This window comes from Amblyomma maculatum, chromosome 1, assembly GCF_055883805.1.
Source record: "Amblyomma maculatum isolate TAMU_Amacu chromosome 1, ASM5588380v1, whole genome shotgun sequence".
NCBI classification, from domain to species: domain Eukaryota; kingdom Metazoa; phylum Arthropoda; class Arachnida; order Ixodida; family Ixodidae; genus Amblyomma; species Amblyomma maculatum.
This window is the reverse complement of record NC_139344.1, coordinates 27039466-27053142: the sequence shown is the minus strand read 5'-3', so window position 1 is coordinate 27053142 and position 13677 is coordinate 27039466. Positions and strand designations below refer to the sequence as shown.

Here is a 13677-nt window from a genome sequence, read left to right as displayed (position 1 = left end):
GCATCGCCCTGTCTGGGGCTCATCGAGTTGCCGCGCGCCGACGCAGAATGAAGGACTTCGATGCGGGCCGAAGTGGCGTGCATAACAACTAAATGATACCTATTATCTAACCAAGGAGCATAATAACTAAGCGAGCTTGTGTAAATTCCAATTGTGAACAGGGATGTGTGCTTGAAAGCATGTGCTACGACAACTCGTTAAAAACAAAATTTTTGTTCTGTCTACCGTCCCACAGCCCCGGACGGGGAAAAAAGTGTGTACTAGGTTTGAAGGATACAACTAACTTCTACTTAGCGACTAAGGAGACTAGGACGTTTGAGTACGATGGAAATATTTATTTTCGATCAGTAGTACTCCAACCACCGAAAAAAAAAAAAAGATAATGATCAAAGCTTTGAAATAATGAATTTTACTGGAGGTTTGTGCCGCCGAAAATAGTACCTCCGTTTCACATATAAATATGTCATGAAATTTAAAATTATTCGGGAAGCCCTCGATATAGAAGCAATTCAATCAAGTGAAGAGTGCCTAGCATAGCTTTGCCCCTGTCGACGGGAAGTCAGGACTTCGAAAACTTTCGTTTCTGCATAACTTCTCATCATTAGATCTCCCTACGCGACAGCGAGCCCGCGGCTAGGTTCAGGTTATCCGCCATAAATCACCAGACCTTTACAGCGAAGTTTAAATTCCGCAAGATGTTTTTTTCATGATGATGCTCCCCTTTATACCTTTTTGACGGAGTCCTTGCAGAAGAAACTGTCCTGATTGCGCGTAGTGTACTTATTCTGCCTAAGACGAAGAAATTCATTCTAGAACGATGCAGGAGAACCGTTATCAGACCAACGTACTGACGAGAATTCCGGTGTCATGCTTGAACACCTAAAGAAACGTAACACTTTTGCTGAAAAATAGTCCCGTTTTCTGCGCCTTTCATTTTCGTATCTTTTTTTTTTTTTTTTTCGTTGCCGCGGTTGTTCAGACGTCCTAGCGTTAGACTACTTTACACAGTGTTGACAAGTTGGCGGTTTCCCACTAAATTTGGTGGGTTTTTACTCTGCTAAGCGGGCAAATTTTTTTTTTTTTTTTTTTTTTTTTTGCGGGAGGCACGAAGTTTAGCGGTTTTTGGTCCTCTTTTTGGGGCTTTTGCATTGGCTGTTTACGGTGGGTCTACAATTTTTGTTTAGAAAAGTTAACATTATTTTTATTTCTACAAGAGAACTTCCCTGTGATCGCAGACGTCCCAGATATGTCAAAGTGGCGAGTATTTGTATAAGCGGACTTGTGGAAGCTTGTCACTTGCTGCCGTCTTCATGACCGTTTACAGCTCTGCGGGCTTCTTTTTGATTTTTATTACATAAGGTTACTTTCAGTTTTCATGCATTTATATGCGCAGTTACTGTGGCGTGCGCACGTCGAACAAAAGAAAAAAGGAAATATGATCATCTCTTCGAACGAGCGTCCGTGCACCAGTTTTTGAAGGCACTCTCAAGCACCAAAATTCTAGCGTCAGTGCCGCAAACGGCATGCTGCTCGCACTTCGTAATATTTGTAGACATTTACTGAAGTGAAAATAAGTGAACCGCGATGTCTGGCGAATAATTTCGGTGTGAATGGCTCGAGAACGGCCATTTCAAAGAAAAAATGATATTCAGGAGAGGGATTTGATTTGGTTTATAGGGTTTAACGTCCAAAAGCTGCTCATGTTGTGAAGAATGCCGCCGTGAAGCGCTCGGTGAATACCGACCACCTGGGTTGGAATTTCGAGTTTTCGTCGTTATCGAAAGCGTCACTATCTCCCTGACCTCGAGTCATCGGATGTCTGTTTTGATGCCACCACTTCCGGTTACGACGTTTTCACCAGTCAGATGATTCGAGGTCAGGGAGATAGAGACACTTTCGGTAACGACGCAAACTCGGAATACGGGCCCTGGAGTTCTTTAACGTGCACTGTCATCGCACAAAAAGCGGCCACCGCGGCAGGGATTCGATCCCACATCCTCGGGCACAGCAGTCGAGTGCCCTATAGCCATTGAGCCGCTTGCGCGGGTCTGTTAAGGTGAATCGTAAGGACTAGTAATGCAGTACGAATTCGCATCGTCCCTGTTTCAGACATTTGATAGAATAGTTGGACTCTGGTCAAGCTGGGCCCCTACATTATGTAAATATTAGGAAACAATTCTTAAAACATGCTGATATCTTTTTATCCGGGTTAGCTAATTGTTGTGTCGAAAAGGGATTGTCAGAAAGAAATCATCATAAAAAAAAAAAAAAACCACGTTGCTCAACATGCTCCACGAAAAGCTGACTGTTAGTCGGTCATTCATCTTCCCGCTGCTGAAAAGTCTCGCTTCCTGTTCGAGTGTCAGAAATGCATAGAAACCTTTGGCTAACCCAGACTGTTGGTTCTCAGACAAGTTAGCACTGGCGGCGTCTTTTCCACATCTTCTTGTCCACGCCCTAGAGTACAAAACACTGTCAGTATTCGGATACAGCTCCGCAACGCAGCAGAAAAGTCGCATCAATGGAGGTCCTCCAGCCAATGGCGTCGGCCGATTGACATGAGGTCGCAATACCTGCTATTGTGGCATCGAAGGGGAATAGCTGTTTCAATGGGATTGACCACGGGTTAACTAGATTTGCCGTGACGTCATGACGCTAGGTCGACGCCGTTGACCGAAAGGCCACTTTTGAGGGGCCTGAGTATCAGACTATAGTTGCACGCTGCCATGAACCTGGACTGACGCAGTATGGTGCGAGCTAGGTTGCAGTTCGTTCCGGATAAACGTTTAGCCCATCTTCTCTCACTCTGCTGGATGTAGCAAATGGCGATGATTCCTTTTGTTATTCGTGCTCCGTTTTCAGCGTTAAATGCCCTTTCGGCGCTGCATCTGGCCCCAAAAATATTTCATTACATTTTCCGACAGATTGTAAGTGAGCCTATTAAGGACATGCAGTCAGTCTAGTGATGGAGGCTGCGATAACGGCAGCGCAAACACCAAGAATCAGCCACATCTGAAATACGTGGCTGATTCTTCCATAGCTTTTGGAATCGGTGCATGATGTGCACATGTTGCACATCACAGTGCGCAGGTTGCATTATTTACATGTCGGTCGAAAGACACTATTTTAAAGAGAGGATGCGTACAATAGATAAAGATAAGTGACTGTTACAAATGGAAGGTAACCCCATTTTCGATTGGTGCTTACCGTGTCGCCACTGCTGTATAGAAGTAGCTAAGCTCGACTCTCCACAGTGTGCTTGTTTCGAGGCTACAATAGCTTTTAAAAACGCAGGCGCTTTTCTTTGCGAGTCTCTGTACGCCGGCCGATATCATCTCCTTTGGTTTTAAGCAACTATAAGGTGGTAGAACTGGAGGTGGTGATGTGCACAGAGCTCGGGAGTGTGCGACAGCCTGAACCGGCACAGAGCATCGACCAGGAACATATACAGTTTGTCATATTCCTACTTGTCGCGAGCCGTGGCGAGTGACTATATTCTCGGAGAGATGAAGACAATTTACTCAATGGAGCATTGTGTGTACAGGAAGTGGGCACATAGATGTGGCAGCCATTGTTCGCCGGCGTCTTGAGACCCTTGGCCACCAATCATCGCTTGGTCGGAGGAGCCTGATATCGCTGACCCTTAAATTCATTCATTATTTGTCCATCACTGCGGAGCACTTGAATGTAGCTCATGCCTCAAAACGTGCACAACTTTATCGCATGCGTGCGGGCAAGTTAATTGGCCTTGAAGTGGACGTCCTCTATGCGAGTCGGTGCATGTACTCGATTTACCAAAATTCAGAGGGCAAGTTTGCAACTGGCAGTAACAAAAACAGAAGACAACGCATCGTGTCATTTGCGCGTAAAATCGTGTTTTCAATCTACACTCCACGTCAGAGATGCGGCTTTGCCTTTTGGGATGCTAAAACATGCTTATTTTCGGTAACGGGACTATAGCACCATCAAGGAAATAGACTTATAGACTTGCGAATGGCACCAAATATGTGCGTAATTGGGATTATTTGCGGCCGTGCACGAAGGCGAAAAACAATGAGACGAATTACAATTTTGGAAATGCTTAATAATTGTTTATGGTCAAATAACCGAGCAAAAACGACGCAACTGTTAGTTAAACTCAGGGAAGTAAAAAAAAATAAATAAACGGACGCGACAGCATTTATGGATCCTGTCTGCGGCCTACCTTCTGGATCCTTCCGAGTACATGCACTTTTCTGCTCCTTAATTCTTTGCTTTTCCCCTTTATTATCTCACACTCATTCCTTAGCATAAACTCTTAAGATACCACATTGTATGAAAGGCCATTCGAAATATATGTGAAGTCCAGCTTTAACCAAGCCGTGCGAACGTGCCTGCATGTTCCAGCAGCGTAATTCCGTCTCTTCAACGGTAGGATCCCGCAACTTCTTTCTTCTCACTGGTTACCTCTCAGCGGGTTAAACGGCGATTGTTACCGACAGGTGTCTCTAAAGGTGAAAAACACAGAAGGTAAAAATTGGAGAAATTCAATGGAAAAGAAGCAGATTGTGGAATTATACTGAAAGTGGAAAAGGCAGATCAGGAAGGAAGCTTTGTTTGGTAACTCAAGAGCCACTGCACTACTTTTTGAAGCTAGATCAGGATGTCTTAGAACATGCAGCTACAAAAAGAAATTAAACAAGGTAGATAACGCATGTGCAGTATGTGGTCAATCCACAGAAACAATTAACCATATTATACTCGAATGTAATGGTATCCATCCGGAAGTCGATGCAGGCGCAGTACTCTTCCTGAAGCTCTGGGGTTTAGAGATACCAGTGACCGGATGAATGAACCTGCGGTGGAAGCTAGCAAAAAACGATTAGAAGATTGGTGGCTTAAAAGCAGTGAAGTGACATAATGTTACTAATTTAGAAAGAAAAATTCGAGAAACAAAATGATGGTATAGTTAACCAATCTAAAATAATAAATAAGATATAGGGAGAAAAAATGAGCATGATAGCAACTGCTACCACCCCGTTTCAAAGGGGACGCTCCTATATTCCATCCATCCATCCATCCATCCAGGTAACATACACTCCCTAAAGGCAGGAACTGATTACGGTGAAAATAATTAAATAGTGTAACCGTTGTCATGCTGTCACTTTTGTGTCTATTAAAAATTAAAAACATCACATGATGCAACCTAAAAGGAAACACCTCCCCCCCAGGAAAGATATTGGTAGCTGATTTGATTTTAATGTTGCAATAAAAAAAAAAAACTAAAACATAAGTTGCACGTACAGGATTCGAACATAAGTTATATTCGCTCAGTGCTCGGATAAGTAGTGTTAATCCACTGTGCCACTGAGGCTTTTTACTTTCCTTTATTGCCTGGTCTTGACACATTGCATTTCACGAGAAAAAAAAATCAACAAACATCACAGAAATGCTATTTACATACGCTATTTACATATGACACACTAAAATTCACGCATACACAACAAAGGCTCTAGCCTTGAGAGCCACTTGGGTGGTTCTGCTGCAGCTTTCTGGTTTGCCAAAAACCTGCCCATGCTTTCCAGAAAATAAATTCTGGCAGGCCGTGCATCTTTATCGCAATGGTAACCCGCCATTCTTGAGCGCCATATACAGTGAAGGCCCATGAGCATAATTAAATCAAATGGTACCCCCATCCTCACTTTCTACACGTAAGTATATCGAATGCCATGCGGGTCTAGCGGAAAATCTTTCATTAGCGTTCTCTGCAATTCATCCCAAAAATATACTCCTTCCCAACATTGTAAAAAAAACATGGTTTTTTGTTTCTGGCTTCCTGCATATTAAACAGTGTGATCCGCAGCTTATAAATATTCCCCTTTCAACCAAAGTTAGTTTTACCGGCAAGGTTCCGGTGTGCAATTTAAGAAAGAAGGTTTTTGCTCCTGGCGTCACCTGCATTCTTTTTACCCTTTTTAAAACATCTGCACCAGAGCCTCCACTGTGCAAGGCCCTGTACAAAGGCACAGGAAGCATAATGTCACACAATGCACGGTACAATTTCTTTCGTTTTACTGTTGAAAAATAATCCCTTGAAAACCGCGCTGAAAGGAACCGAGCTCTTGCTACGGCTTCTCTATAAAAGCCCTTAATCCCTGCGGAAAAATCTTCAGTTGAAATATATATATATATATATATATATATATATATATATATATATATATATATATATATATATATATATATATATATATATATATATATATATATACAGCGAAGCTTCACTTGAACGAACTTCAAGGGACCGTAGGAAAATGTTTGTTAAAGTGAACGTTCGCTGAACTGAAAATTTCCAGCACTTTTGAACTTAGGACTGCAGTGGTCTTGGCCTCAGTCACTGTGTGCAAGCTCCCGTGAACCTCATCAGGCGGAACGGTCTGCTGGGCAGCAGAGGCATTCATTTCCTCCAACCAGATCATTCCTTCCGCAGATCACAATTAACGAGCATGTATACGTACGCCTTCCTTGGAGCTAAGAAGCTTTGTAGGGCTGAAGTTGTGGCTATGGGTGCCTATGACTGTGGATCCAATTAAGCATACAAAGATAGCTGTGATTCCGCTGGATACAGGATTGTTTAGATAGCCAGCTAAGCTTAGAGCTAAATGACGGCCAGCTTTCGTCACGCGCTAATAAAATATGTTTCTCAAAATATTCAGTAAAAAGTGCACGTTGTTCTGATTGAAATACTCAGTATGTCGTGGGAAACACAGGAGGACGTTATAGAAAATGTTCGTAGAACTGAAATGAGCAACAATTGAATTTCGTTAAAATGAAGGGCGTTTGCATAGCGTTCAGTGGAGCTTCGGCGGGGGAAATTAATAAAGTTCGTACAACTGAATACTTCGTTTAAGTGACGTTCGTTCAAGTGGTATTTTACTGTGTATATATATATATATATATATATATATATATATATATATATATATATATATATATATATATATATATATATATATATATATATATATATATATATATATATATATATATATATATATATATATACCCCGGTAGCAGCCGCCTCGTCTGACTTAACACACGGTGCGTAAGAAAGGGTCAGTCGTGTCTCTAAAAAAACAAAAAAAAAACAAAAACGACTGACCAGCTGTCGCAAACTTCAGGTGGCCCGATCCTAGCCCACCATTTTTTACTTGTCTGAACAAGTTAGTCCGGCTGTAGCACTCCCATTCAGACGCCCAGACAAATACGGCGAGATTCCTGTGCAGCTTCTGAATATTTAACTGTGAACAGTGCAACACCTGCATAACATACCAGAGCTTACTGATAAAGAACAAGTTGCAACCTTTGGCCGTTGCAAAAATAGATAGGTCGGTCCCTCTCCACTTTTCAGCGTAGTCCTTAATCTCTTTAGCCTGCCCTCTCCAATACTGTTCACTGTCACGGTAAGCCATAAGCTGAACCCCCAAGTCCCTATCTAGCGTCGTCGTCCAAGGCACACTGGAAAACCGTTCAGGCGTAGATGGCCACCTTCCATGCCAAAGCCCGAGGCATTTCGACCAGTTAACTCCATTACCGGTGACGTGACTGAATTCGCGCACACACTTCACAGCTTGGCATATGCTCCCCTCATCATAGATAAAAACAGCGATGTCGACTGCATACGCTAACAGCTTTACTTCGGCTGCTTGTACATTGAATCCCTGAATGCTATTGTCCTTGAATATTTTCAAACAAAATGCAAAATAAAAGAGGGCTGAGGGGACAGCCCTGGCGTACGGAACGCTGTACACTAATCAGTTCAGTCGTTCAGTCGTGTCCAACTCTTCGTGACCCTATGGACAATGTCACGCCACGCTTTCCGGTCTCTCCCTATCTTCCTAACATACATAACTTCATCTGTAGCGCCTCGAGGATGCCATCTAACCATCGCGTTCGCTGCCTACCCGTTCTCCGGCGACCCTCAACCTTTCCCAACATGAAATCTTTCTCCAGCGACTCCTCTCTTCTGATCGGATGACCAAAGTAGCTGAGCTTTAACTTTAGAATTTGACCCTCCAATGAGCAGTCAGGGTTTATGGTCGACAATATCGACTGATTTGATCTTCTGGCCGTCCAAGGAACTCTCAAGAGTCTCCGCCAGCACCACAATTCAAACGCGTCAGTTCTTCGGCGGTCAGCCTTCTTCACAGTCCAACTCTCGCATCCATACATCACAACTGGAAAGACCATAGCACGAGTTATACGGATCTTGATTGACAGAATAATGTCTCTGCTCTTTACTAGGCGGTCAAGGCTAACCATCTCTCTCTTTCCCAGAAGCAGGCGTCTCCTAATTTTATGGCTGCAGTCTCCTACCAGGGTAATCTTGGAGCCCAAGAAGAGAAAATCTGTCACAACATCCACTCCTTGTCCCTTGATGCTCCAGGACTTGGTAGGGCAAGACGCAATGATCTGTGTCTTTTTAATGTTCAGTTTAAGCCCAAACTTCTCACTCTCTACTTGTACGCTCATCAGAACTCTCTTGAGCTCCACTTCACTTTCTGCCATTAACTTCACTTTCTCCACTTCACTTTCTGCCATCCGCATATCTAAGGTTGTTGATACGTTTTCCAGTAATCTTCACTCCAGCTGAAGACTCGTCCAGACCGGCCTGCCTCGTGATGCACTCTGCATATAGGTTAAATAGGCAGGGCGACAGTATGCAGCCTTGCCTCACTCTTTTCTCAATCGGAAACCAATCAGTAAGACCATGCCCAGTTCTGACTGTGGCCTCTTGTCCTTCATACAGGTTCCTGAGGAGACAGATGAGGTGAATTGGAACTCCCATCTCTTGGAGAGCTTGCCACAATCTGCTGTGATCTACGCAGTCAAACGCTTTCGCATAATCAATAAAGCCGAAGTACGATGGGTTTCTGGAACTCTCTTGCTTTTTCTATGATCCAGCGAAGGTTGGCAATTTGGTCTCTAGTTCCTCTGCCCTTGCGAAACCCAGCTTGCACGTCCGGAAGCTGCCGATCCACATACTGCTGCAGCCTACCTTGGAAGATTTTCAACACCACCTTGCTAGCATGCGAAATGAGCGCGATCGTGCGGTAGTTGGAACAATATTTGGCACTGCCTTTCTTTGGAATGGGGATGTAAACTGACCTCCTCCAAACCTGTGGCCACTGCAGGGTTGTCCAAATCGTCTGGCATAATGTATGCAGAATGTTAACAGCGTCATGGTTGAGGTTTTGAAGCAAATCAGCTGGAATGCCATCAATTCCGCTAGCTTTATTCTTAGCAAGGCTGGCTGAGCCCATTCAACTTCACTCTTCAGGATGCCCAGCTCAAGATCAGTAATTGCAACAGTCTTATGTTGGGTTTGCACATCCGGGTCCTTCTTGTACAGTTCTGTGTATTCCTGGGCCCCTAAACATTTGTTAATCAATCTCGTCGTGCAGCTCCGATACGCCAGAGCCACGCCCTCACGGACAACAGAACCGACATTCACATGGTCTAAAATGGCAAACAACAGTTCATGAGCGGCACAGTCAAATGCCTTTGCTAAGTCAATCTGGAGAAAGGCCGCCCGGCATTACTGTGATCACAGTATTCTAGTACACTGCGAGCTTTATGGATATTGGTGAAAATGGAGCGCCTTTTAATCTCACACGTCTGATGAGGTCCAACTATGTCTCTAATCACAGTCTGCAACACAACAGAACCGACATTCACATGGTCTAAAATGGCAAACAACAGTTCTTGAGCGACACAGTCAAATGCCTTTGCTAAGTCAATCTGAAGGAAGGCCGCCCGGCTATTACTGTGATCACAGTATTATAGTACGCTGCGAAATTTATGAATATTGGTGAAAATGGAGCGCCTTTTAATCCCACACGTCTGATCAAGTCCAACTATGTCTCTAATCACGCACGGTCTGCAACACAGCAGAACCGACATTCACATGGTCTAAAATGGCAAACAACAGTTCGTGAGCGGAACAGCCAAATGCCTTTGCTAAGTCAATCTGGAGAAAGGCCGCCCGGCCATTACTGAGATCACAGTATTCTAGTACACTGCGAGCTTTATGGATATTGGTGAAAATGGAGCGCCTCTCAATCCCACACGTCTGATGAGGTCCAACCATGTCTCTAATCACGGTCTGCAACACAACAGAACCGACATTCACATGGTCTAAAATGGCAAACAACAGTTCGTGAGCGGCACAGTAAAATGCCTTTACTAAGTCAATCTGAAAAAAAGGCCACCTGGCCTTTACTGTCATCACTGCATTCTAGTACACTGCGAGCTTTATGGATGTTCGTGAAAATGGAGCGCCTTTTAATACCACACGTCTGATGAGGCCCAACTATGTCTCTAATCACGGTCTGCAACTGTGATGATGGTGATCGTGGCGAGTGCGCGGGTTGCTCGAGAAGAAGTGAAGTGCGGCCGCGTGCGGGGCGTGCCAGTGAGCGTGAGTTTGTTCGGGGCAGGAAAACGGGACAGACGTTCCTGAGCGTGGCTGGTGGTTGAGTTCATCGTCCTGGGCCTGGCGTAAAAGGCCGGCTCGCCAGCACCTGCCGGGCACGTGGTCCGGGATCTGGTGGCGCACAGCGCTTTGCCATCCTACGGACAACTCCCGGAGGCAGCTCGACTGCTCCATCGTGCCTGCCCGCCGCACTTATACCACTGCACTGGTGCTGTTGCAGTACCCGGCCTGACCCACCGCAGTACCTGGTTCCGAGTACTGGGACGTCGGGCGTGGCCTGCCGCGCGACCGGGTACTCGGACGCCTGGGCGTGAACAGGGCCCGCGTCACACCCCGGCCGCCGGTCACCTCAACCGGACTTCGAACATCGTAGGACTCGCCTCAACCGGACTTCGAGCACCGTCGTACTCGCCTGCACCGGCGTCGTCCACGAGCGGACTAAACAGAAGTAGGACGTTTTTTGGACATGTCCCATTAGACATTAAGCTAGGCTGTATGCGTGGGTGATCCGTGATACGTTATGGTCAAGGAAAGAAAAGCGTGCGTGTGTCCGTGAACCTGATCTGTTACCTGGCCTGGACTCCTGAACGGACCTGGGCCCATAATTTACATCACAGCTACCTTCGCCCTCGAACCTTCATAAACATTTTTTAATCCACGTTTGTGAGCGCTATTGGCCGGTATGTAGTAACCAGTCTTAATTTACTTATTTCATTTGTTTTTGGATAGAGCACAGTGTGAAAGCGCAACCCGGATTTCCCGGGGTCCCTAAACTCCTTAACGTTATCATGCGAATATAGCTGATGCGTTCGAAGTGACTTCAAGCGAATCACTTACTTCTGCGATTATTAAAGGGGACAGCATTTCGAGCTCGGAACCGTTTTGAGTTGCAACTACGGTGTAACTGCGTTCGAGAGGATTGGGGACTGAAATGAGGTCGTAAGAGGCGTTGTTTACAGTATACAAAACAGAGCCCGTTGCTTACGGCCCTTTTATTCGCACGTTGCCCCTTAGCTTTGCGATAGAAAGCAAAGGGACAATCCGAAATCACTAAGTGAACTTTGGGATCACAGTTTGGCTCTGTTTTCATTGAGAGAACCCCGCGGGCTTCTTAAGGTGCCACGGAGCCGTTAGAAAATAGCAAGAGCAGTGTAGTGTATCAGCGATTTTTCATTGCGTAAAATGAGGTTTCCTAGCCTGCAGATTAGGCTCATATACAATATTTTTCGTTGTAGCTGCTATAATAAAGGAATTGCAATGTTAGCTATTACTTGCTTTACGCCTGAGTGCCAGAGTAACAGTGCAGCGATTATCCCAAGGTACTGCGTGCACTGTACTCTGCCTCCGTTCCTAATGCTCGAACCAAACAACAGAGCGAGCAGAGTTCGCTGCCTCAAGGCTCACCCTGCGTTCTTACTGCAAATCGATGAGGTCAAAGTAAACATAATGTGAACTTGCTAGTGTATTAATTTAAAAAGAAAGTAATTTTAGCTAGACCGACAACGACTTTGACGAAGAGAAAGCAGCAACTGTGCGGCGAGAAGAGTCACGTCTGTCGCAGCACATCACCGGCGATGCGAGTCGACACAAAAAATTTACATTCAGCCCACGGTATGAATATCGAGCGCCGTGCAGGTGCAGCAGCACTGCCCACTGATAGGTTCAGCAAAAAATTGGAAGGTTTGGTGGACTATTGATCGCACCATTTGCGAGATGCAAATTACTAGACGATCCACAGTATGCTACGAAAAAAGGAAAACAAAAGTCTCCTGGTTCAGAGGCAATACAAAGTCGTTGCGGCTAACCTTTAATTGCTAAACACCTAAAAGGACGCAAGTGTCTGCAGTCTAGAACACTGGTATCTACACAAAGTAAACATGACTAGAAAGAAAGGTAGGATCACGATCGTTCAGTTCCACGTTCCACGTCATGAAAAATGGATAAACTGATGCGCCAGTAATCCCCGCTGTGCACGCAAATAATAGTCGAAAGTGAAGTCAGACCAGATAATAAACAGTGGCACGTGTGACCATGCAGAAGGATCAGAAGGATGAAAATGACAACGGAATAGGTGAATTAATTTAGACCGAACATCAAGTGGACGAAGCAAAAGCCTTGCAAGATTAGTTCTGCAACAACACTACACGAAGGTTTATTTCTTGCAGGGAATTCATATCCGAAAAGGTTGCGAAACATATATACCACGTTATACAAGGCTAATATTATAGCTTACCGTTTAGCAGATCGCTAAAAAGACCTCCAAGTCTGCAAATGCATATAAGGTGTCAACGCAATCATGCATACTGCATGATCACACCGTTTTAACGTCCTAGCTACTGTGGCGATGGAGGAGTTTTTCAAGCTGGGCTGCATGCAACATGCAGAGTAAAGGAAGACAAAAAAAAATTGCGGAGGTTTGACCTGGCCTAACCTATAGCATAATATGAGAAAGTCCTAGTTTTGCTTAGTTTATCTTAGTAGATGGTGGAGATAGATCACGTTGTCGCTGCGCTCTCTGGCGATATTGTTCATGCTGCTTCGCGTGGCGTCTTTCAGCTTCCGACAACTGCGGCGAAGGATAAGGCTTGCTACCCTTTTTCAAAGCAGGCTGAATTCACCTTCTCATCACGCGAGTTTTACGATTAAACCACATGACACAAACGTCACTGCTGACCTGCATCTCTCTCTCTTTCTCTCTCTCACACACACACACACACACAAACACACACACACGTTTATCGCAAGAAAACACAAAGACAAGTGACCTTAAGAAAAATGAATACTACTGCCGTTACTGGATGAAGAAGGCAGCAACGCACATTCTTTTGCAGCCCTGGCAAAGTCCACTGCTCTGTGCCCGAAAAGGAAACCGCCGACCAATCAATGTCTGACCTTGTCACGTGCCAGAGGCATCCTCAAAGTCGAAGGTCGAGGCTTCACACATACCCCCCTTTTACTCCATGAAATAGTGCTTTGGCACTAATGGAAGACCGCAATCGTTATGTTTGACTGTGCCTCGGTAGCCATTTTAGACAGTCTACAAACAGATATGATTCAATAAGCGGTTGCGTCGCCAGCCCGCATGCTATACTTACTATATATTTGCTATACCTACTATATACTTACAGTAAAGAACCATCTGACCAATAAACTAAACCATAAACTTTTATCGTCAGCAATGATAAATTTTCTCATGGTTTTAG

General features: G+C 44.7%; 1 long non-coding RNA gene across 2 annotated transcripts in view; it reads left to right on the top strand.

Annotated features, from left to right (window-relative positions):
- Nucleotides 1-13677, top strand: part of LOC146201992 (uncharacterized) — a 54561-nt gene that overhangs the window by 32460 nt on the left and 8424 nt on the right. Inside the window, exon 2 of one of the 2 annotated variants that reach the window (XR_014703604.1) lies at nucleotides 10695-10922. The exons of the other annotated variant lie outside the window; for it this stretch is intronic. This is a non-coding gene — a long non-coding RNA (uncharacterized LOC146201992). The remainder of the gene's footprint in view (nucleotides 1-10694; nucleotides 10923-13677) is intronic. 2 annotated transcript variants of the gene reach the window in all.